Source organism: Myxine glutinosa, chromosome 7, assembly GCF_964187855.1.
Source record: "Myxine glutinosa chromosome 7, kmMyxGlut1.1, whole genome shotgun sequence".
NCBI classification, from domain to species: domain Eukaryota; kingdom Metazoa; phylum Chordata; class Myxini; order Myxiniformes; family Myxinidae; genus Myxine; species Myxine glutinosa.
This window is the reverse complement of record NC_136267.1, coordinates 147,716,546-147,738,697: the sequence shown is the minus strand read 5'-3', so window position 1 is coordinate 147,738,697 and position 22,152 is coordinate 147,716,546. Positions and strand designations below refer to the sequence as shown.

The 22,152-nt window shown below is 45.1% G+C and overlaps 1 protein-coding gene and 1 long non-coding RNA gene across 5 annotated transcripts in view; one reads left to right on the top strand and one right to left on the bottom strand.

Annotated features, from left to right (window-relative positions):
- LOC137431732 (uncharacterized) overlaps positions 1-9,684 on the bottom strand; it is a 103,775-nt gene extending 94,091 nt beyond the window's left edge. Inside the window, exons 1-2 of the long non-coding RNA XR_013624180.1 lie at positions 9,583-9,684; positions 7,941-8,001 (exon numbers count right to left, since the gene is read on the bottom strand). This is a non-coding gene — a long non-coding RNA (uncharacterized LOC137431732). The remainder of the gene's footprint in view (positions 1-7,940; positions 8,002-9,582) is intronic.
- Positions 1-22,152, top strand: part of LOC137431730 (negative elongation factor B-like) — a 98,214-nt gene that overhangs the window by 16,219 nt on the left and 59,843 nt on the right. The window contains exon 1 of one of the 4 annotated variants that reach the window (XM_068123371.2): positions 20,639-20,679. The exons of 2 other annotated variants lie outside the window; for them this stretch is intronic. The gene's annotated coding sequence lies outside the window, so the exon portion shown is untranslated. Of the gene's footprint in view, positions 1-20,638; positions 20,680-22,152 lie in introns of those variants that run through there. One more of the 4 variants, XM_068123369.2, reaches the window with a different exon arrangement.

Below are 22,152 nucleotides of genomic sequence, written 5' to 3'. Positions count from 1 at the left end.
TTATTCATACCCTTACCCAATTCGGAGTATTTTGAATCGTGTTATTTGAGGAATGAGTTTCTTGTGGCTTACGTTACATAAGAATGTGACAAACAGCTGAAAGAATCACTGCAAGAGACATTTCAAGATATACATTGTTTCGGGGGTATTTTATTGACAGATTTACAAAAAATGTCATGTCCAGAATTATTCATACCCTTGCTTAGATCAGTTCAAAGTCACATTCAGTAATCAACGGAAAATTCTCTGTTTGTAATCACAGCCTCCAAACGGTTCTTATACTTGCTCACAAGGTTTTTGCATGTCTCTACAGGGATTTTGGCCCACTCCTCCTTCGCGAAGGTCTCCAGGTCTTTGAGGTTGGAAGGCTTCCTTGCCATCACTCGGGTCTTGAGCTCCCTCCACAGATTCTCGATTGGGTTGAGGTCCGGACTTTGGCCTGGCCACTCTAGAACGTCTACATCATTATCCCAGAACCATTTCTTGACTGACTTGGCGGTATGTTTTGGATCGTTGTCCTGCTGATACGTCCAATGCTGCCCGAGGTGAAGTTTCTCTGCGGACTGTTTGATGTTTTCCTCAAGGATCTTGATGTACTGCTCCTTTTTCATGATGCCATCCACTTTGACGAGATTGCCGGGCCCACTGGCTGAGAAACATCCCCAAAGCATTATGCTCCCGCCTCCATACTTGATGGTCGGGACTGTGTTCTTCGGGTTGTATGCTTCACCTTTTTTTCGCCAAACGAAAGCAACATCTGTGTGCCCGAAAAGCTCCATTTTCGTCTCATCCGACCACAGAACTGATGAACAAAAGCTTGGATCTTTGTCCAGGTGTGCTCTTGCAAATGCCAGACGAGTTTCTCTATGCCTCTGTTTCAGGAGTGGAGTCTTTCTTGGTCGGCGTCCATGGAGTCCCCCCTTGTGCAACGTCCGCTGGAGTGTCTGCCTTGATATCTTGGTCCCAGACTCGCCAAGGTTGTTCAGGAGAGCCTTGATGGTGATCCGTGGATTGTTGTTGGCCTCTCGCCATATTTTTCTTGCCAGACGAGGTGACACCTTTGGGTTCCGACCACGTCCTTCAATGTTTTTTACAGTGTGGAACGCCTTGTACTTCCTAATTATGCTTTGTATGGTGGCAACTGGCACTCGGAATTGCTTCGAAATAGCTTTGTAGCCTTTCCCCTCCTTGTGAGCATTCACAATGCACAACCGAAGGTCCTCACTGAGTTCTTTCTTCTTCGCCATGCTGACTATGAACTGAGAATGATTGCATCAGCTCCTCTTAATTTATAGTCTAAAAGAAGAGTGTTGTTCTATAACATTCCTCACTGTACATTCAATAGACCACATTTGTATTGTATTCAGATTTTATGCACACATCTTGGAATAATTACATAACATTATAAAGAATCTGAGGAATGTCAAAATCATGTGCATTATCACAAACATTGGCCTCAATTCTGAGACTTGGTATGGGGTATGAATAATTTTGGACAGGCATAAAAACAAAAAACTATTAACATTAATTGTTATGCCAATAATGTTGAGCCAAAATATAATGTGGATTTGTTCATGCCAACGAAATGTCCTTGCCTGAAATGAAAGTTCCACCACTTTAGCTTGTAAGTATGAGATAAATGCAAAAATCTCAGATTTTTCATAGGGTATGAATAAATTTGGGCCTAACTGTATATATATATATATATATATATATATATATATATATATATATATATATATATATATATATATATATATATATATATATATATATATATATACATACACACTGTTACGGATTTGGCACTTATTATTATTATTGCTGTTATTATTATTATTGTGGGTTGTAAGTATTATGGGTATTGTTGTTTAAGGAAATGGTTATTGTGGTTAAAAGGTTAAAAGCGCTCATGATAAAAATGAGACAGGAAATCGGATCGTGACCCGGAAGAAAAAGGAGCGAAGAAGAAGAAGTCGTGAGGAAAAGGTGGAAGACGAAACGTGTCTTGAAGCTCAATTGCGAGTGTGGTCGAGCGAACGGCGTCGAGGGAACTTTGAGTCCGGGAAAAGAATCTCAGGCGATTGGTGATATCGCCGGAGTACTGTGGAGCCTGCGTAGTCGGGTATCGGCATTGAGATTCCTTGCCAAGTATGTCCGGCTCGAGTGAGAGCCGTCCGCCATTTCGCCCCGCGCGCTGCCTTCATCGGAAAAGGTTTTTTGTCGCATCGGCTGGGCTTATCCACTGGTGGTTTGCCGGGGACGGCTGTGCAATAAAGTGGCGTTTGAGGAGTACACGGCAATTCGCTGATTGAGCGGCAAACGTGTACGTCGGCGCGCGTCTTTGGAGATTTTCCATTCTACCGTGAGTTTGCTGGGTGTTGGACCACGTGACTTCGGTGTCGCTTAGACCGCCTACGCCTCAATTGATCTGGATCGGACATGGTTCCAACGATCGCTGGAGCGAATCAACTTCGCCTTGGAGGGTTATAGAGACATTGAGGAGGGCTCGGTTCCATTTCCTGGGAGTGCCGTGAGTTTGGGGTTAAGTTACTAGATAAGGTGGTACCATCTTAAGATATTGATTGTAGGGTTGATTACGATTATTGTTGTATCGTGATTCCTGTGTGCTCTTTAATATATTCTTTGGTTGTGGATAACTCATGGTGTGGTTTCCCTATTGATTTCGACACGGAATAACAGATATATCTTTCTGCCGGGGTTCCTCTCGGGGTTCGGAGGTTACCGAGACCAGGAGATTGCAGAGGACCCCGTAACAACACACATAATGAATCGGATGAAAATTGATGATTTGACCTTTGACCTAATGGCCTCGAAACCAAAATAGGCTCTACCTTATGACTACCTCTACCAAGCGGTTAAGTTTCGTGAAGATTGGAGTAAAATTGCACCAGACCAACCAAAATACTACTCGCGAATCTTCAATTTCATAACAAACCAAAACAGAGCGAAATGTAAATCAAACAGAAAGTAGTCTTATTGCAAAATATGTGAAATTGAAGGGGAATTTTTTTTGTTATTGATTTAGGTGTCCACTATACATTGTACACATTGAGTAGGTTTCTGATTAAAAAGTCACTTCATCTCAACAACTCGGCCAAAAAGAGTTGAGGTATATTAACAAGACAACGAATGCTGTTTTAACAGAAGTAATACTTTATTTACGCACCTGCAGGGTAGAATCGATGTCTCTGCTGCTTGATAAAGGGTTAAGAGAGTGCAGAGAATGTAATTACAGGTAATGAAGCCTGATGCCTCCTGTAGTCGAGGTTTCAAGAAAATAATTAAAAGAACTTTAATAAAGGCCTTGCAATAATTTGGTCTCATTTGCATAAAAGTTAGGGTTCATTTTTGATGATGTGCTTTATGAGCCAGCTTGATGATGCGCTCCATAATATCATGCGAGCCTGGTGTTGGCTTAGCGGTTAGGGTGCCGGCTTGGGATCCTAGGATCCTGGGTTTGAATCCCGGTCGATCGCTGAATTAATGCCAGCGGGGTTGACTCAACCTCAGAACGTAAAGGAGGGTTTACCGTGGGAGTTGTTGTATGCAGATGATCTGGTGTTGATTGCAGAAAGTATGGATGGACTGAAGGAGAAGATGAACTGAAAATCACAGAACATACCTATTGGCCTTGACTCCATCGATGCTCCATCGAGAGTGGGATATATTTGAATGATTAAGTTGAACAGGGTTTATTGATATGAATGAAAGAGTGAAATCCAATTATATACAATGTTTATAAGTGGTTGTGGGATGACGAAGTTGGAAAAAAGATTGACGAGAAGAGGAAGAAGTTCAAGGAGTGGCAGAAGGCGAAGGGTACGGGGGCAGAAAAGGAGGAGCATGAAAGTTATAAGGCAGCCAAGAAGGCTGCAAAGAAAGAGGTAGCAAAGGTGCAGGAGGCATGTCGGAAAATGTTCGGAGAACGCTTGGATTTGGAAGAGGGTCAGAGAGCGGTATTCAGGATGGCAAAGCAGATAGCAAAAGAGAGGTGTGATGTGATGGGGGTGAGTTGCTTGAAGGATGAAGTGGGACAAATCGTTGTGGACCCAGATGGAATTAAAGGAAGATGGAAGAGATATATGGAAATACTGTTGAATGCAGAGAATTAATGGGACGGCAACATACAGAGTAACCCAGTTTTAGGACCGGCAGAGAAGATAACCGAGAAGGAAGTTGAGGAAGCGATTAAAGCAATGAAGAGTAGAAAAGCGGGAGGGCCGACGGGAGTTGTGGGAGATATGTTGAAAGCAGCGGGAAATTGGTGTGTGAAGAGAATGACAGAGATCTGCAATCTGGTGGTGAAAGAAGGCCGCATTCCAGTGGATTGGGAACACAGCTGTAAGGACGAAGGACGGGAACATTGGTGAGTTTGAGGTGAAGGTGGGAGTGCATCATGGGTCGGTACTAAGTCCACTACTATTTGTAGCTGTGATGGAGGTGCTGGCTTGGAACGTAAAGGAGGGTTTACCGTGGGAGTTGTTGTATGCAGATGATCTGGTGTTGATTGCAGAAAGTATGGATGGACTGAAGGAGAAGATGAACTGAAGGAAAAGATGAACAAGTGGAAGGAATGTATGGAGACGAAAGGTCTGAAGGTGAATATCGGAAAAAACAAAGGTGATGGCAAGTGGTAAAGCATGTGGTGAGGTGGAAAGAACTGGGAAGTGGCCATGTGCTATGTGCAGGAAGGGTGTCGGAGTGAACTCAATTCAATGTACAATGTGCGCTGAGTGGGTTCATCAAAAATATAGTGGTTTGAGAGGGTCATTAACCAGTGTGGCAGCTACATTCAAGTGTAAGGTGTGCACAGAGGGAGCTGCAGATGGAGGAAATGTTGAGTTGGATCTTGGAGACGGCGTGAAGCTGGAAGGTGTGAAAACATTTTGTTGCCTAGGAGACATGCTGAATGGAGAAGGTGGTTCAGACTCGGCAACGGTTGCTGGAGTGAGACGTGCATGGAAGAAGTTTCGGGAACTGAGTGACGTGCTGACGAGGAGGGGAGTGTCGTTGAAGCTGAAGGGAAAGGTGTATGCTGCATGTGTGAGAAGTGTTATGATTTATGGGAGCGAGACATGGGTAATGAACGTAGAGCAGCAACGAAGGCTGGAAAGGGTGGAAATGTGAATGGTTCGGTGGATGTGTGGAGTATCGTTGAGAGAGAGGAAGACAAATGATGAATTGCAAAAGATGATGGGAACAGAGCCTGTGATGGATGCTGTGAAGAGAAACAGTTTGAGATGGTTTGGTCATGTGTTGAGGAAGGATGAAAGTGACTGGTTGAGAAGAGTGATGGAAATGAATGTGGAAGGAAGTCGAGGACGCGGAAGACCGAGAAAGACTTGGCTAAAGATGGTCGAAGAAGAAATGCGGGCCAGGGGGTTAACAAGGGGAGATGCAGAAAATAGGGCAAAATGGAGAACATTGTCATGGGGACCGCAAGGCTAACCCCCACTCTTGCAGGGAAAATGGCCTTTTAAAATGCCTGTTGTTGTTGTTGTTGTTTATAAGTGGTTGGTCTATGTACACTATAGACACATTTCTAAGTGGTGTATCTTTGCGAGTTGATGTGACAATTGACAGTATTGTTACAAAAATAAGAATCTTTTTATATTTCACTGCGTTGTTGGGCCCCAAATCCTCACCCTCCCTCTTCAAACCCTAAGGCGACATTTCCCCCCCCCCCCCCTCCTCACTGAAAGTCCTCATCAACTCCCCCCCCCCCCCATCCTCAACCTTCCCTACCAACTCTGTCCCATTTTTGCTCTCCCCGCCCCGCCTCACCCCTCCACCCCCTCCCACAACTCCAAGTTCTCATCCTCCCCTTCCCAACTCTAAGGCGTCAACTGTTCCCAACTCTAAGGCGTCCAAACCTCGACTCTGATTCTGAAACTGTACGAGACGGCATCAGCCCACGGGTCCTAAAATCCTGCTCTGCCGCTCTATCTCACCCTTTCTCTGTTATTTTCGCCCTCTCTTTTGCTCAAGGTCATCTGCCATCAGCTTGGAAATCAGCCAACATCACCGCTTTACACAAGAAAGGTGCAAAAACAGATCCTTGCAACTACAGACCAATCAGCCTGCTCCCAATAATCAGCAAGGTCATGGAATCCATCATTGCTTCAGACATCAAATGCTACCTCTTCTCCAATGGCTTGATCTCGGATCATCAATTTGGATTCAGACCAGCTCACTCTTCTCTGGACATGCTGTTTCTGCTGTCTCAACAATAGATGGAGGTCCTCAATGCCAAATAGGAAATCAGAGCTGTCTCCCTTGAAATATCTCGTGCCTTTGATATGGTCTGGCACCCCGCTCTGCTCTCCCAACTCTCCTCCTATGGTATCCATGGAAATCTCCATGCTTAGCTCGTGGACTTCCTCTCTGGTCGTAGTCAACGTGTGGCCCTGAATGGGTTTCTCTCATCTCCCCCTTCCTGTTCAGGCTGGAGTTCCCCAAGGCAATGTTATGGGCCCTGTGCTTTTCTGGTCGTCATCAATGACCTCTCCAACTCTGGAAAATCCTCTCTATCTCTTTGCTGATGACTCCACGCTCTGCCGCTCCATATCTCAATCCTCAGATTGGCAGGCAGCAGCCCCTTCACTCTCTGCAGACCTGGATAATATCTCAAACTGGTCAAACAAGTGGAACATGTCTTTCAATCCTGACAAATCTCACACTCTCACTTTGTCTCTCCGAAAAGACCTTCTGGACAATCCTCCCATCTACTTTCTGAACAATCCTCTTGAAGAAGTTCTGTCACTCAAGCTATTGTATATACTCTTTGTGTATAAATATATTCTATTTTTGTTGCGGGAGTCTGGAACCCAGACCAATAATTATTTTGCGGTCCCTATAGGCCTAGCACTCACACAAATGAAATTGATGTCGTCTGTAAGTACCCTTGATCACGCCGCACTAAGCAAGTGTGATTTTAGAGACATATGTAACGTGTACAGTTAAGTTACCCAGCTCAAGCAATAGCGTGGACGTTATCGATTTGCAGAACAAACTTTCTCGGTAGCTTTAATTGAGCTACTCAAGAAGTACAGTAGACCAAGGTCTTAAAATGGTCTTCATTTGTGTATGCATCTGGAAGGTTGGCAGTAAGCTTTTGAATCCACGGTACGCTTGTACGGTGTTCGACGGAACCCAGACTCTGGGGGATATTTTGAACGAATTTTCAAAGGGTAAGTTTGATGAGGGATCGTCCATCGATGACAACAACCAGACAGCTGAGGTGAGTAGCATAAGTCTGCATAGACTGTTTCGAGTCCTTGTTCAGCACGTAGAAGCGCACAGCATAGCAGCCAGTGCCACTGCTGCAGTAGATGTTGAGGTATCAGGTATGTGACCAACGTCATTTTTAATGGTATATGGTAGGGTAGTGCTCGTCGTTGGTCTGGTAGACTTCACCGTGTGGCGGCCATCTTGGGGAAAAAAAAATCAAAAATCTAGAAAATATCAAATAGAAGGCACCTCTCATTTTAAAGCAGTGAAGCCGTTCTTCAATATTTGGCTATGTACGTCCGTCCGTAAAAAATGAAGAAGAAGTTAGAGGAACCTTTCTAACCTACTCCTACGGTGTTGAATTCTGAGGGGTTTTAAAGGGAAATGCCAATGGGGTTCGTTCCTTTCTAGGTTTTGCTTATTTCATATTTAAAATGCCAAACTGAACCGCTTCCTTCGGACACGAATGCGATTGTTCTTGAAAAGCCCGAACAAGAAACTAATAATTTATTTTACTTCATGGCCTTAACTATAGGTACATGATCGAGTTTCGTGGAAGAGCTCGAGCAGAATGACAAGGGAGGAACACCAACAGCAGAGTAGAAGTGAGAGTGAGATCAATGGAAGGGGGAGGACACATGAGGGTGAACAAGCAGAACTACAACGACCCTCGGTAGAGCACATACCTCCACCAGGCTGAACGGTTTACGTTTTGTATCCACTGATAGCCCGGATCTGGATTCGGACCTGAAACAAAATCGAGTCGAATTCGGACCTGAACCAAAATAGGCCGAAACCGGATCTTCACTAAAAGCTAATCAATCTGTCCTTGTCACAACTCATCCACCAAGTTTTGTCATAATCCGTCCACAACTTTTTGAGATATCCTGGTATATATCGTTTTTGGCCCGAACACTTAATGAAGAAGAATCACTTTAAAAATTAAAAAGAATTCTCGTATTCAGGTCTGCATTCGGATCTTCACCAAAATCGAATTGATTCGTCCTTGTCGCACATCTGACCTGTCCACCAATGTTCATCTGAATGCGTCCATAACTTTTTGAGATATCCTGTTCACAGATGGACAAACATATACGTACATGATGAACACGTAACTCCGGTCCGGTCCGCCTACGTCCCACCTCTAGTCCACCTCGGTCCACCTTGTCCGGTCCGCCTACGTCCCACCTCTGGTCCACCTCGGTCTACCATCTCTGGTCCGCATCCGGTCCGACTACGTCCCGCCTCTGGTCCACCTCAGTCCACCTAGGTCCACCTTGTCCGGTCCGCCTACGTTCCACCTAGGTCCACCTTGTCCGGTCCGCCTACATCCTGACTCTGGTCCACCTTGTCCGGTCCACCTACGTCCCACACTTCTGGTCCACCTCGGTCCACCGACGTCCCGCCTCTGGTCCACCTCGGTCCACCTTGTCCGGTCCACCTACGTCCCGCCTCTGGTCCACCTCGGTCCACCTTGTCCAGTCTGCGTCCAGTCCGCCTACATCCCACCTCTGGTCCACCTCGGTCCACCTTGTCCGGTCCGCCTACGTCCCACCTCTGGTCCACTTCGGTCCACCTTGTCCGGTCCACCTACGTCCCGCCTCTGGTCCACCTCAGTCCACCTTGTTAGTGTTACGGAGAACAAGTCCTCAGTCTACGTACATGATGAACACGTAACTCCGGTCCGGTCCGCCTACGTCCCGCCTCTGATTCACCTCAGTCCACCTTGTCCGGTCCACCTACGTCCCACCTCGGTCCACCTACGTCCCACCTCTGGTCCACCTAGGTCCACCTTGTCCGGTCCGCCTACGTCCCGACTCTGGTCCACCTCGTCCGGTCCACCTACGTCCCACACCTCTGGTCCACCTCGGTCCACCTACGTCCCGCCTCTGGTCCACCTCGGTCCACCTTGTCCGGTCCACCTACGTCCCACCTCTGGTCCACCATGTCCGGTCTGCGTCCGGTCCGATTACGTCCTGCCTCTGGTCCACCTAGGTCCTCCTTGTCCGGTCCGCCTACGTACTGACTCTGGTCCACCTTGTCCGGTCCACCTACGTCCCACACCTCTGGTCCACCTTGTCCGGTCCGCCTACGTCCTGCCTCTGGTCCTAGTCCACCTCGGTCCACCTTGTCCGGTCCACCTACGTCCCACCTCTGGTCCACTTCCAGTCCACCTTGTCCGGTCCACCTTCGTCCCGCCTCTGATCCACTTCCAGTCCACCTTCGGTGGCAGAGATAACAAACTTCCAGGATAATTAGTTCAAACGAAGGTGATTGTAACACAATTATAAAGTAAACACATTCTATAGCAAATGGTAAACTCTTTACCTTTGTAAATGAACTTGTTTTCTGTGCTCAAGCGGAGGATTAATGATAAATTTACATTTTACTTCGACGATCTGGAGCTGGACGATCTTAATTTACTTATTTCATAAAAACAACAACACTGTTATAAACAACTCCACCACCAGAGGGACTCTATCACAAATCAGTGTGAGGACATAATATGATGCTTGATGGATGTATCTATTATTAATTATTATATTCCATGCACTTATGACGGTGTTGGCTTCAACCACCACCACCACCACCACCACCCAACTCCAACCAGCACGAGACCCTCACCTCACCCCAACCACTACCACCACCCTCACCTCACCCCAATTACCACGCGATGCTCACCTCACCCCAACCACCATAATACCTCACCCCCAATCGCCATGCTGCACTCACCTCACCTCTAAACAAGAATGTATCAATTGAATGCAGGTTTATTAGCAACAACGATGAACAATCAATCTGCAAGACAAAGAAAGCGATGGTAGATATTAGAATAAGATAATAGATACAGAATATGCAAATAACAATGCGCAGTATTACACAAGATGAGAACGCAATAGAGAACAGCACCATACAAGAGTTGTCTATCTCCCTTTCCCAAAAACGTTCAATTGTGACACAGAATAGAACGAAACTGGAGACCGAGAAAAAGGATCACATGAGTTTATAATTGATATTCTACTGAATTGAATCGGGCTGGTGGTTTGATAATTCGCTTCGGACGGCCCGTCACCACCCGATCAATCGTCGGAGTCCTCTGAGGGCAGTTCGTAATTTCCTGGTCCATTGTGGGAGTCTCCGGTGGGTGGTTCACTATCGCCCTGTCCGACGCCGGAGTCCCCTCCAGCTGGTCCATCATCACCCGAACCGTCAAGGGGGCAGAAATAGGCAGTGACCGTGGAGGTGTGGCGGTGGTCTGCACATGTGGTTGGTTAGCGACTCTCGCGGGTGGTGTCATCGCGGTGGTGGAGCGGAGTGTCTGTGATGGTAAGCCCGGCGCAATGACATGTTGGGGTTCACCCTTCTGGGGAGTGGTAACAGGATTGAGACAGACTCTTGGAGCGGCGATGGGTTGGGTACCAGACATTAAGTATTTCGACCTGTTAAGACCTGTTACTTGCGTAATGAAGACCTGTTACCTGTCAACCTGAAGATGAATGCTGTTAACAGTGGAAGGGTCCGGATTATCGGCGCCATGCTCCTACACCTGTCTGGTCGCACAGCCAATGGCGACATTATTGAAACCCGACAAATCTGCTACATCTCACCTGACACACGGAACATGTATCTCAGTCGTGAAGCATGCGTCGATCTAGGCCTCGTGTCTAGTAGCTTCCCAACCATTGGCGAATCCAACACAGTTGGTGCTGCAGTGGCAGCAGTTATCGATGCAAATTGTAACTGCCCGGTAAGATCGCTTCCCCCTACACTGCCTACATCTATCCCATTTCCGGCCACTGACGAGAACCGAGAGAGGCTGGAGAAATGGCTACTGGAGTACTACAAAAGCAGCACATTCAATGTCTGCGAACACCAGCCACTACCCCACATGGAAGGTCCGCCGCTCACACTGATGGTTGACCCCGAGGCAACACCAAAAGCGGTGCACACCCCAGTGCCTGTCCCCTTACACTGGCAGGCAGAAGTCAAGGCTGGTATCGATCGTGACATCAGGTTAGGGGTTCTGGAACCGGTGCCAATTGGTGAACCAGTGACATGGTGCAGCAGAATGGTCGTCTGTCCAAAGAAGGATGGGACCCCACGGAGGACAGTTGATCTGCAACCACTGAATGCGCACTGCACACGTGAGACCCACCACACCCAGTCACCCTTCCATCAAGCAATGGCGGTGCCACATAACACCAAAAAGACGGTAACAGATGCCTGGAATGGCTATCACAGCGTTCCAATCAGAGAATGTGACCGCCATCTGACAACGTTCATCACACCATGGGGCCGATACCGTTACTGCACCACTCCCCAAGGTTACATCGCTTCAGGTGATGGATACTCCAGACGATTTGACGAAATCGTATCGGACTTCAAAAACAAGTCCAAATGTATTGATGATACCATCATGTGGAGCGACACATTGGAAGAGAGCTTTTTTCAGACATGCAACTGGCTCGACCTGTGCGGCCGTAATGGGATTACGCAAAATCCGACGAAATTCCATTTTGGTCAGGACACGGTCGAATTCGCTGGATTCGAGATCACCATGGACAGTGTACGACCATGCCAAAGGTATCTCCAAGCGATACAGGACTTCCCCACACCAAAAACAATTACTGACATTCGCTCCTGGTTTGGGCTAGTCAATCAGGTAACATACTGCTTCAGCATGACCGAGAGGATGCGACCTTTTCGGGACCTCCTAAAACCATGCACCCCCTTCTACTGGGATGCAACACTACAATCCCTATTCGAAGAATCAAAACGACTCATCATATCTGAAGTCGCAAATGGGGTCCGGATCTTTGACAAGGAACGGACAACATGTCTCGCAACTGACTGGTCGAAGGATGGGATTGGCTTCTGGCTCCTCCAAAAACACTGCAGATGCCCTGGTGAAACCCCACAGTGCTGCCCCGATGGCTGGAAAATCACCCTTGCTGGAGGCCGCTTCACCCATGCAGCGGAGTCGCGCTATGCTCCGATAGAGGGTGAAGCTCTAGCAGTGGCGGACAGCCTGGAAAAAGTAAAGTATTTTGTGTTGGGATGCAAGAACCTGATTATTGCCGTCGATCACAAGCCCTTAATCAAGCTTCTTGGTGACAGACGATTAGAGGACATCCATAACACGCGGCTTGCCAACTTGAAAGAAAGGACCCTAGCATATCGTTTCCGAATTATCCACATCCCGGGAAAACGACACTGCGTACCAGATGCGATTTCACGACATCCGTCGGGTGCCAGACCATCGGAACGACTGCCACTGGTGGATGACATTTCCTCCATTATGGATGTGGCCACATCGACTACACTAAGACAGCACACCTTGACTGGGCTGTGGACCACAGATGACGACTCTGGCATGGAAATGGCTATTTCTATGGCAGCCATCAAGACACTCGATTCTGTGCGGTCCGTCACTTGGGACGATGTTCGGGACGAAACAGCAAGTGACACTCAGATGCTGCAGTTACTCAATTCTATTGAGCAGGGTCTACCTGCCAGTCGGGACGATTTCCCTGTGTCCATTTTGGAATACTTTCCCTTCCGTGAACACCTCTACACTATTGATGGCATAGTGGTCTACAAGGGGAGGATTATCATCCCACCGAAGCTACGGAAGCTTGTCCTTGAGAATCTTCATGCTGCTCACCAAGGAGTCACGGCTATGACCACCCGGGCCAGCAGCTCGATCTTTTGGCCTGGAATCACTCCCCAGATTCATGAGATGCGCCCCCAGCTGGAGAAAGAACGTTGCCTACGACCGCTGAGAGGAAGAGAACCCGCCTGTGAAAGAACGTTACCACCTCGAGCGCTGTGCAACCTTCCGCATCTCTGGACCGGACCGGGTCGACCCTGTCCTTGAGCCAAGAGTGCACCTTGAGCCATCGATACCCGCTGTCCTTTTCATCAACCCCCGTATTGATTGTTCATAAACAAGAATGTATCAATTGAATGCAGGTTTATTAGCAACAACGATGAACAATCAATCTGCAAGACAAAGAAAGCGATGGTAGATATTAGAATAAGATAATAGATACAGAATATGCAAATAACAATGCGCAGTATTACACAAGATGAGAACGCAATAGAGAACAGCACCATACAAGAGTTGTCTAACCTCAACCACCACCATGCTATCCTCATCACGGCATGGGTCACCGCCGTACACCGTCACCGTCATACACCGCCTGAAATAACAGACGGGAAATTGCCGAGATATATTTTTTTACAATCACGGCATGGGTAGTCATACACCGCCTGAAATAACAGACGGGAAATTGCCGAGATATATTTTTTTACAATCACGGCATGGGTAGTCATACACCGCCTGAAATAACAGACGGGAAAATGCCGAGATATATTTTCACTTTGCACAAAAATAACATCAAGTAATCGAATCAATAGGAATGTCCTGTGCCTATAACATCGACGTTTTCGGCACAGCTACATCCAGGCATTGTGTAACATCGACGCGGGTTTTGTTTTAATTAAAACTTTTTGTACTTGTTTTTGTTTAAACTTCTCATTTCGAAATGGAAAACCAACAAATTTTTTTTAGCATCAACTCAATCCTTTAAACTCTTCCCTGAATCAGGACTCAAATTTTATATTCTTATAAAAATAATGCATTGGTCATCTAAGTCCGAATGCAATGTTTTCATGAGCATATTAGGTATTCAGCTTGAAATACCCAACAAAGCTTTTCCACGTGAAACGACCACTTGTTTATTATGAATCCAAATTAGAGTGGGAGTGTGGAAGGTTAGTCGTGTGGGACGGAGGGGTGGCGGTGGAGGTTGGGGGGAGGATCGAGGAGGGAATAGAACAGAGAAGGATTAGGGAGTGTGGAAAGAATTGAAGACATCGTGCATGTGTCTGCAGGCAATAGGTTTGGAAGTTAAAATCCTGCAACTTTTGTGCACAAAATAGATGGCCCCTTACTGCACAGCATCACACCACAAGCCATGACACAAGATTGAACAATATACAAGGGTGTGTGTGTAATTAATTATATATTATTAGATCAGGGGTATTGCATTGTAGAGTAATTGATATGCGACATGTAAAATGTGCATGATTATTGTACTCCCCCCCGCCCCCCCACCTATTGTTATTTGTATTTTATGAAATTTGATTATATTTTTTCTTTGATATTTGTTTTTTTTAATGTAATTTTCCTCTATTCCACTTTGATTTTTCTTTTTTTTCTTCTTTTTTTACTTGATCAACTGATTTTCCCTTGTTCAGTACTTTGCGATTTCTTTGTTCTTGAAAAGTGCGATATAAATTATTATTATTATTATTATTATTATTATTGCCGCAGTTTTAAATGTATTATTCAGTTTGTGTAGTTATTTTTTAAGTTGTCCTGTCCCTTTTGTTTTCCATTTACATTGCTGAGCCCAGTATGAAGGAAGCAAGTCATTAATAACACCATGGTGCTGCCCCATTGATAGGTACAGCTGTGATCTCTTGCCATGAAAGCTCCATGGCCATTATTGAGATTGGTACAAATGCAATTGAAGTGCAAAATTGCAAGCAATCACACACTTGACCAGATAATGGTGTTTTCATCGTGAGGGAAGACCACACATGCAACTTAAACTTTGAGAGAAGTTGATATAATGCATCCATGTTTGCCTTTCCCACAGATGACTATTGATCACAGCTGGATCCAGCAACATGTGTTTACAACTTTGTTATCCAACAACTAGATTTGGTAGAATGTAGCAAAAGCTGGTATAAGCTGAAAACGAGGACCAATTCATAGATTGCTGATTTTATGTAATTTTAAGTGTTGGAAAGATTATAATACTGATAATACTTGAGTACCAAACAACTATACGTGATTGAAAGCAATTGAAATGCAAGTATCACAAGCTTAAGCATTGGTGTATGATTGGCTATTGATATCGATTGATGTGATTGGCTATATATAAACGAGTATAAAGCCCGTCAAAAATGACGGGTTGGAACACTTTTGACGGTGCAGCCACATGAGTATGCTGAAGTCTGGGCCTTGTGCCAGGGGTGCTCATATCATCTTTATTTATCAGACATCCTGCAGACGTAAATGAACACTCGTTTTACTCTGCGCACTTCGCACGTCACGTGCAGCAAATGTCACCTCCCTGTGCCTTGTATTTATTGTGATTAAAAAAAAAACGCTTCCATACACCGACCTTGAGGCTCAGTTTGCAAGCCACCGTCTACAACTCCAATGTAAGAGGCATAATTACTCTTCTTTCGGGTCTTCAGAATCCTTGGTGTAATGGGGTCTTTTGTGTCCTCTGGTTCATTTGGGTCCTTGGGGTCTTGGGGTCTTCAGCGTCTTTTGTGTCTTTTGAGTCTTCTGATTCATTGGCGTCTTTTGGGTCCTCAAGGTCTTTTGAGTATTTTGGGTCCTTGATCTGGATTTTTTTTTTTTTCGTATACAAGATCGAGGCTCGTGTAAGAGCTAAAATTGATATATATTGGATATTTGGATATATATATTTTATATTTTATATATTTATATATTTTTTATATATTTTATATATGTTTTATATATTTTATATATTTGATATATATTTTATACAAATATATTTTATATATTTGATATATATTTTATATTGGATATTGGATATTTGGGGTATTTAAGGGTCTTCGATGTCTTTTCGGTCTTTTGGATAGTTTGGGTCTTTAATGGTCTTTGGGATATATTGGGTCTTGTGGTCTTTGGGGTCTTTTCGATCTTCTATGTCTTTTCAATCTTCTGGGTCTTTTCGATCTTCTATGTCTTTTCGATCTTCTGGGGCTTTTCGATCCTTTCAGTAACCAGGATATTTTGGGTCCCCTGGCTCTTTTCGGTATTTAAGGTTCTTTGGGTCCTTTGGGTCTTCGGGATCTTTTCGGTCTGTGGGGTATTTTGGGTCATTGCAGTCTTCAGGGTCTTTTCAGTCTTTGATGTATGTAAAGGTCTTTGGGGTATTTTGGGTCTTTGGGGTATTTTGGATCTTTGGGGTATTTTGGATCTTTGCGGTCTTTTGGGGTATTTAAAGGTCTTTGGGATATTTTGGGTCTTTGGGGTATTTTGGGTCTTTGTGTTATTTTGGGTCTTTAACAGTGTTCAGGGTCTTTGTGGTATTTTGTGTCTTTAAGGGTCTTGGGGTATTTTGGGTATTCAAGGTCTTTATGGGTTTTTGGGGTTTTTGTGGTCTTTTGGGTCTTTAAGGGTCTTGGGGTCTTTGGGGTATTTTGGGTTTTCAGGGTCTTTTCAGTCTTTTGGTTCTTCGGGGTATTTTGGGTCTTCAGAGTCCTTAAGGGTCTTCTGAATCCTTGGGGTCTTTTGGGTCCTCTGGGTCGTTTGGGTCATTTGGATTGTTTGGGTCATCAGGGTTGTTTCAGTCACATGAGTCACCTCAGAGGTATAAAATAAAACACATGGACACTGCTAGGACTTTCAGGAAAGAAGTCGGTATTTCAAAAAAGTGGATCTGGGGTGAATTAACGGGGGTAGAAAAGATCAAGGTTTTGGACGGGGGAAGATAAGAGATGGTGGTGAACAGCTGTTTTAAAGACCTGGAGGGAGGAGTGGGGTTGAAGAGAGTGAGGGAGTTTGTTGCAGAAGCTGGAGAAAAGAGAAATGAAAGAGTGAAGGTGAGCAGAGAGTCTTGATTTTGGCAGTTTCACCAGAAGAGGGTTACTGGCAGATCTTGTGCTACCTGTAGGAATATTTGGGGGACAGAGCTGGGGGAGCAAGGCCGGAGAGGAATTGGTAGAAGACAGAAAGACCACCAACCTGCTTGCGGTGAGTGAGTGAAAGGCCCTCGGAGGTAGCTTCATCACGGGAGATTCAAATGATCCTGAAAGCTTTGGTTTCAACAGCGTGAAGCCGAGCCAGGTGTGAGGCAGGAGCACCAGCCCAGAGGGGGGAACAGTATTCCATTGAGCTGCGGATGAAAGCTTTGTATGTGGTGAGGAGCTCAGGTGTGCCAAGGAAGGACTTCGCACGACGGAGGATGCTCAGTCGGTGACTGGCTTTGGAGGCCATCTTCGAAATGTGGTTTTCCCAGGAAAGATCATGGCAGATAGTGAGACCCAAAAGCGTAAGTGACAGAACTTCTTGGAGAGGATTATTCAGAAAGTGTATGGGAGGGTTGTCCAGTCGGTCTTTTCGGAGAGACATCGTAAGAGTGTGAGATTTGTCAGGATTGAAAGACATGTTCCACTTGTTTTCCCAGTCTGTGATTTTGTCCAGGTCTGCAGAGAGTGAGGAGGCTGCAGACTGCCGATCTGAGGGATGAGGAATGGAGCGGCAGAGAGTGGTCATCAGCAAAGAGATAGAGAGGATTTTCCAGAGAGTCGGAGAGATCATTGATGAAGACCAGAAAAAGCACAGGGCCCAGAACACTGCCTGGGGGAACTCCAGAATGAAGTTTTAGTTCTTTTAACCTGTGGACATACAGTCATGTTCAAAGATTGCCCATTAAAACCCCACTCAAATCCCTCCTAAAGCACTATGCAAAGCCTTTAAAACCTACCCTTATGAGTTAGGGCAGGAATTGGGCCAGAGTGCCAGCAACAGCTTGCCTCCTCTTCGCGAAAAACACCGTGGGGTCTTTATGGTCCACCAACGAATCCTGACACACAGGACGGCCAATTTAACGTCCATTTTGGGGGACGGCACACACATTGATGAATCACCCTTCCTGTGAAACACCATGAGAAAATTTCCATTTTATACTGAATTTGAAAAATGCTAAAATTGTTTTGTTTGAAAATTCTTATAATAGATAATTTTTTATTTTAATATTTTTATTTCATCCAAAAAAATTGTATGAAAATAATGTATATTCAAATTTTGTGATTTTTAGCTCACCTGGAACGAAGTTCAGGGGTGCTTTTGCGATGGCGCGTTGTCCGTCCACGAGTCCGTCCGTCTGGAAACCCTTGAAACTTCTTCTCCGAAACCGCTGATGGGATTGCTATCAAATTTGGCACAAATGATATTTGTTGTGTTGTGACTAAAGTTTGTTCACGGCATTAAAACATCGAGGTCTCAGGGGGTTAACCGGGGGTCAAAGTGGATCCAGGTTTGACCCCCCAAAATAGGAATTTGCTTTTCCTCTGAAACTACACACACAATTTCGATGAGACTTGACCAGAACCTTAATCACCCATGATGTACCAATGTTTGTTCAAGGCATTAGAAAAATTGGGGTCTTAGGAGGTATATGGGGTTTGGGAGGCGGGGTTGCCCCCAAAAGTAGGTATGTTTTTGTTTGTTTAAAGTCTTGTGCTTATGTCAGTATGATTCTACATGCTGCCCTGTCTTCTTGCAACCAAAGAAATTGGTTTGAAATACCTTTAGTCGGTGCAGTATACTGTTTATTCTACCAGGTGAGCGTCAGGGGTATTGCCCCTATGTTTATATACATAGTCGAGGCTCATGGACGAGTTAGCGGACACTGAACGGATCAGGATGTAACAGGTTAAAAACAGGACGCAATTAACACGCATTCATGTGGTGGACAAAATGGACACAGACGATGCATGGATTGAACAATATGGACACAGAGGATGCATGAGTTGGACAAAATGGGCACAGAGGATGCATGGAGTGGATAAAATGGGCACAGAGGATGCATGTGGTGGACAAGTTGGATACAGAGGATGCATGGGTTGGACAAGTGGACACAGAGGAATATAGGATGTATGGGGTGGACAAGTTGGATACAGAGGATGCATGGGGTGGACAAGTGGACACAGGGGAATCCAGGATGCATGGGGTGGACAAGTTGGATACAGAGGATGCATGGGTTAGACAAGATGGACACAGAGGATGCATGGGGTGACAAGATGCACACAGAGGATGCATATGGGTTGGACAAGATAGAGAATGAATGGGTGGACAAGATGGACACAGAGGATGCATAGGTGGACAAGATGGACACAGAGGATGCATATGGGATGGACAAGATGGACACAGAGAAATAAAGGATCAATGGGGTGGACAAGATGGACACAGAGGAATAGAAGATGAATGGGGTGGACAATATGGACACAGAGGATGCATATGGGTTGGACAAGATAGAGAATGCATGGGTGGACAAGATGGACGCAGAAGATGTATGGGTGGATAAGATGAATAGAGGATGTATGGGTGGACAAAATGGACACAGAGGAATAGAGGATGCATGGGGTGGACAAGATGAACAAAGAGGATGCATGGGTTGGACAAGATGGACACAGAGGAATAGAGGATGCATGGGGTGGACAAGATGAACAAAGAGATGCATGGGTTGGACAAGATGGACAAAGAGGATGCATGGGGTGGACAAGATGGACACAGAGAATGCAAGGGCTGGATGAGATGGATAGAGGATGCATGGGTGGACAAGATGGATACTGAGCAAGACAAATGAAATGGGAGTTTATTCTCTGATTTGTATGAACATTTATTGATATTTATGCAAATCGAGTTTGTTGACCCTGCACTGCCTGGGTCCTTGTTCATTCACACATGGTGCCATTTTCAACTTTGTATGACCACTTTATGGGAGGAGATGCAAAATGACGGACATACACATATTATTATTAAAACATAAACATAAAATAATAAAACGACATATAAACATAAACATAAAACGACATATTATTATAAATCACATATTAACCTCCATCCAGTGGTGGAGGTAATAAAACACCCCATGGCTCATGGTAATTTCCGGGCTTGACCCACTCACTGTTCTCATCCCTACCTCTTCACCCCCCACGAGTGAACCTAAGTTGATAAACTATTACTATTAAGTTGAAGTAATGGGGCTCCCATTCCTAGACGTCTTCGCTTCGGGGTGTCCCAGATGTCACCCATCGGCAATCTTGGCAGACCTCCACATTTTGCGTATTAGTCTACAAATTGCGTATGCATGCTTTGCCTGGCCATTTATCAATGTTGACGTGAATAATGCGGGTAAATAATACAATGGTTAGCATCGTTAAGATTTTCCAGATAATGGAAAGACATTTGGGCGGAGTACACAACAAAGATTACGAACAGTATCACATAAAGCAATGCGTTCAAATTGTTGCTAGGGAGTTGTTTTCACCGCGCTAAGATGGCGGCGGCCGTCGCTAACCGGAAGTAAGCCAACGTTGCGTCACCCATACACGCCACGCTCGGTACGAACAATGTGCGGAGTCGCGTTTTTTGGGAGTGTCAAGATGGCGGCGCATTGACTTCAACATTCAGCTGTGAGAACCCGTAGTTAGTAATGAGGTCAGAGGTTGAGCATCCATACTGATAATACGGAGATATTTATGAATATCACTCCTGAAACGGACAGGTCGTAAAACAACAACAACAGCATCCTCAAAAAAAAAAACTACTTCCGGGGTATATTGAGTTTAGTGTTCGAAACGGAGCAGGTGTGTGATATGTATTGATAGAGAGTACGATTACGATGCGTTAGTAAGTTTTTTCATATATATTTTTACTTATGTTTTCAAACACGGTGCGAACTGGAGAGCACAGTTCATTGAAGTGCAACCGGTAACATAAGGAAGGATTTGAGTTGTGGTCGAACGAATGATGCGTCGTCCTTTGAATGTGGTTCGTCGGAGTGCTGTGTGCCCCACACTGACAATCCTCGTTGGGGTTCCTGAAACTCCGATCTCACAACTATTAGTATTATGTCTGTCGACTCAGTAATCGGCACAAAGTACGAGAAGCAAGTGGGTTTATTCGTATCACGCCCTGTTCTCTACTGCGCATGCGCTCCCTCCCAATCCACGCCCCACAATACCACACGTCATCAACATCAGAGCAAAGCAGATCACGTGGTGTTAAAGTAAACAATAGACGCACCAACTCCCCTTTGGTTCATGAGTTATCAAGTGACCACTATATTTGTCACGTGTGTGCGTCTGTCTGTCCGCAGCATAACTACCCGATCTTCTTCATGGAGGAACCGATGATATCATCCGATCTTGATGAAACTTGGGTGGGAGGTTGATATCATGATCTAGTTGTGTCCTGCCTAGAGTGGGCGTATTGCGTCCATTGTGGGCGGAGCCACGCCCGAAAAAGATGTCTTTTTAGGGGGTAATCGAGTTCAAGCTACATCTTCTCTGAGGGGTTTGGTGGAATCTGACAGGGGTACGGTATTTGGTTAGGCCAATGTCATGTGTCTAGCCACACGGAGCTCCATTTTTCATTTTCGCCCCAAGGTCAAGGTCACAAGGTCACGGAATTTAGAAAAGTCGATTTTTGATGGTTTATTACATTGTTCGCTTCCTGATAGGGTGAAATGTCGTACATGATCGTGTATTATCACATACATCAAGAAATACAAGTTTTCCAACAAATTTCAGAATCTTCGACCTTTGACCTTTGAAGGTCACAAAGGTCAAAGTTTCAAAGTTGCTGGAATCGAACCAAATTTTCGGTATTGTGTAGCTAACTAACCTCATAACTGATTATACATTATTTTATATCTCATTTCAAGGTCAGTAACCTTCGTTTTGACATTTCCGGGCCTGGCCTGTCCAGGCCTGTTTCGGTTATAGTCTGTCCTTTGTCATTGAATACCTCTCGCTCGTAAACCATCGTCGTCTCCTGACTTGTTTAATTTAAAGCTGATATGTAGTTTAATAAGTATGGGTCTCAGAACTCGCCTGTCACGAAAACCAAAGAAATAGTAGAAATCACATTTTCAACAAAATTCCTTTTTTCCTTTTATCTTATCTGGATAGTCCATAAGACATTCCTGGTAATAAATCACATCATTCATACTAGAGTTTCTTGACTGGGAAGTTCGTCATTTCGCTACCCAGATTTCGCTAGCCAGCCTAAAATAACTCAGTTCTTTGGTGTTATACATTATATGAGTCCAGAGAAAC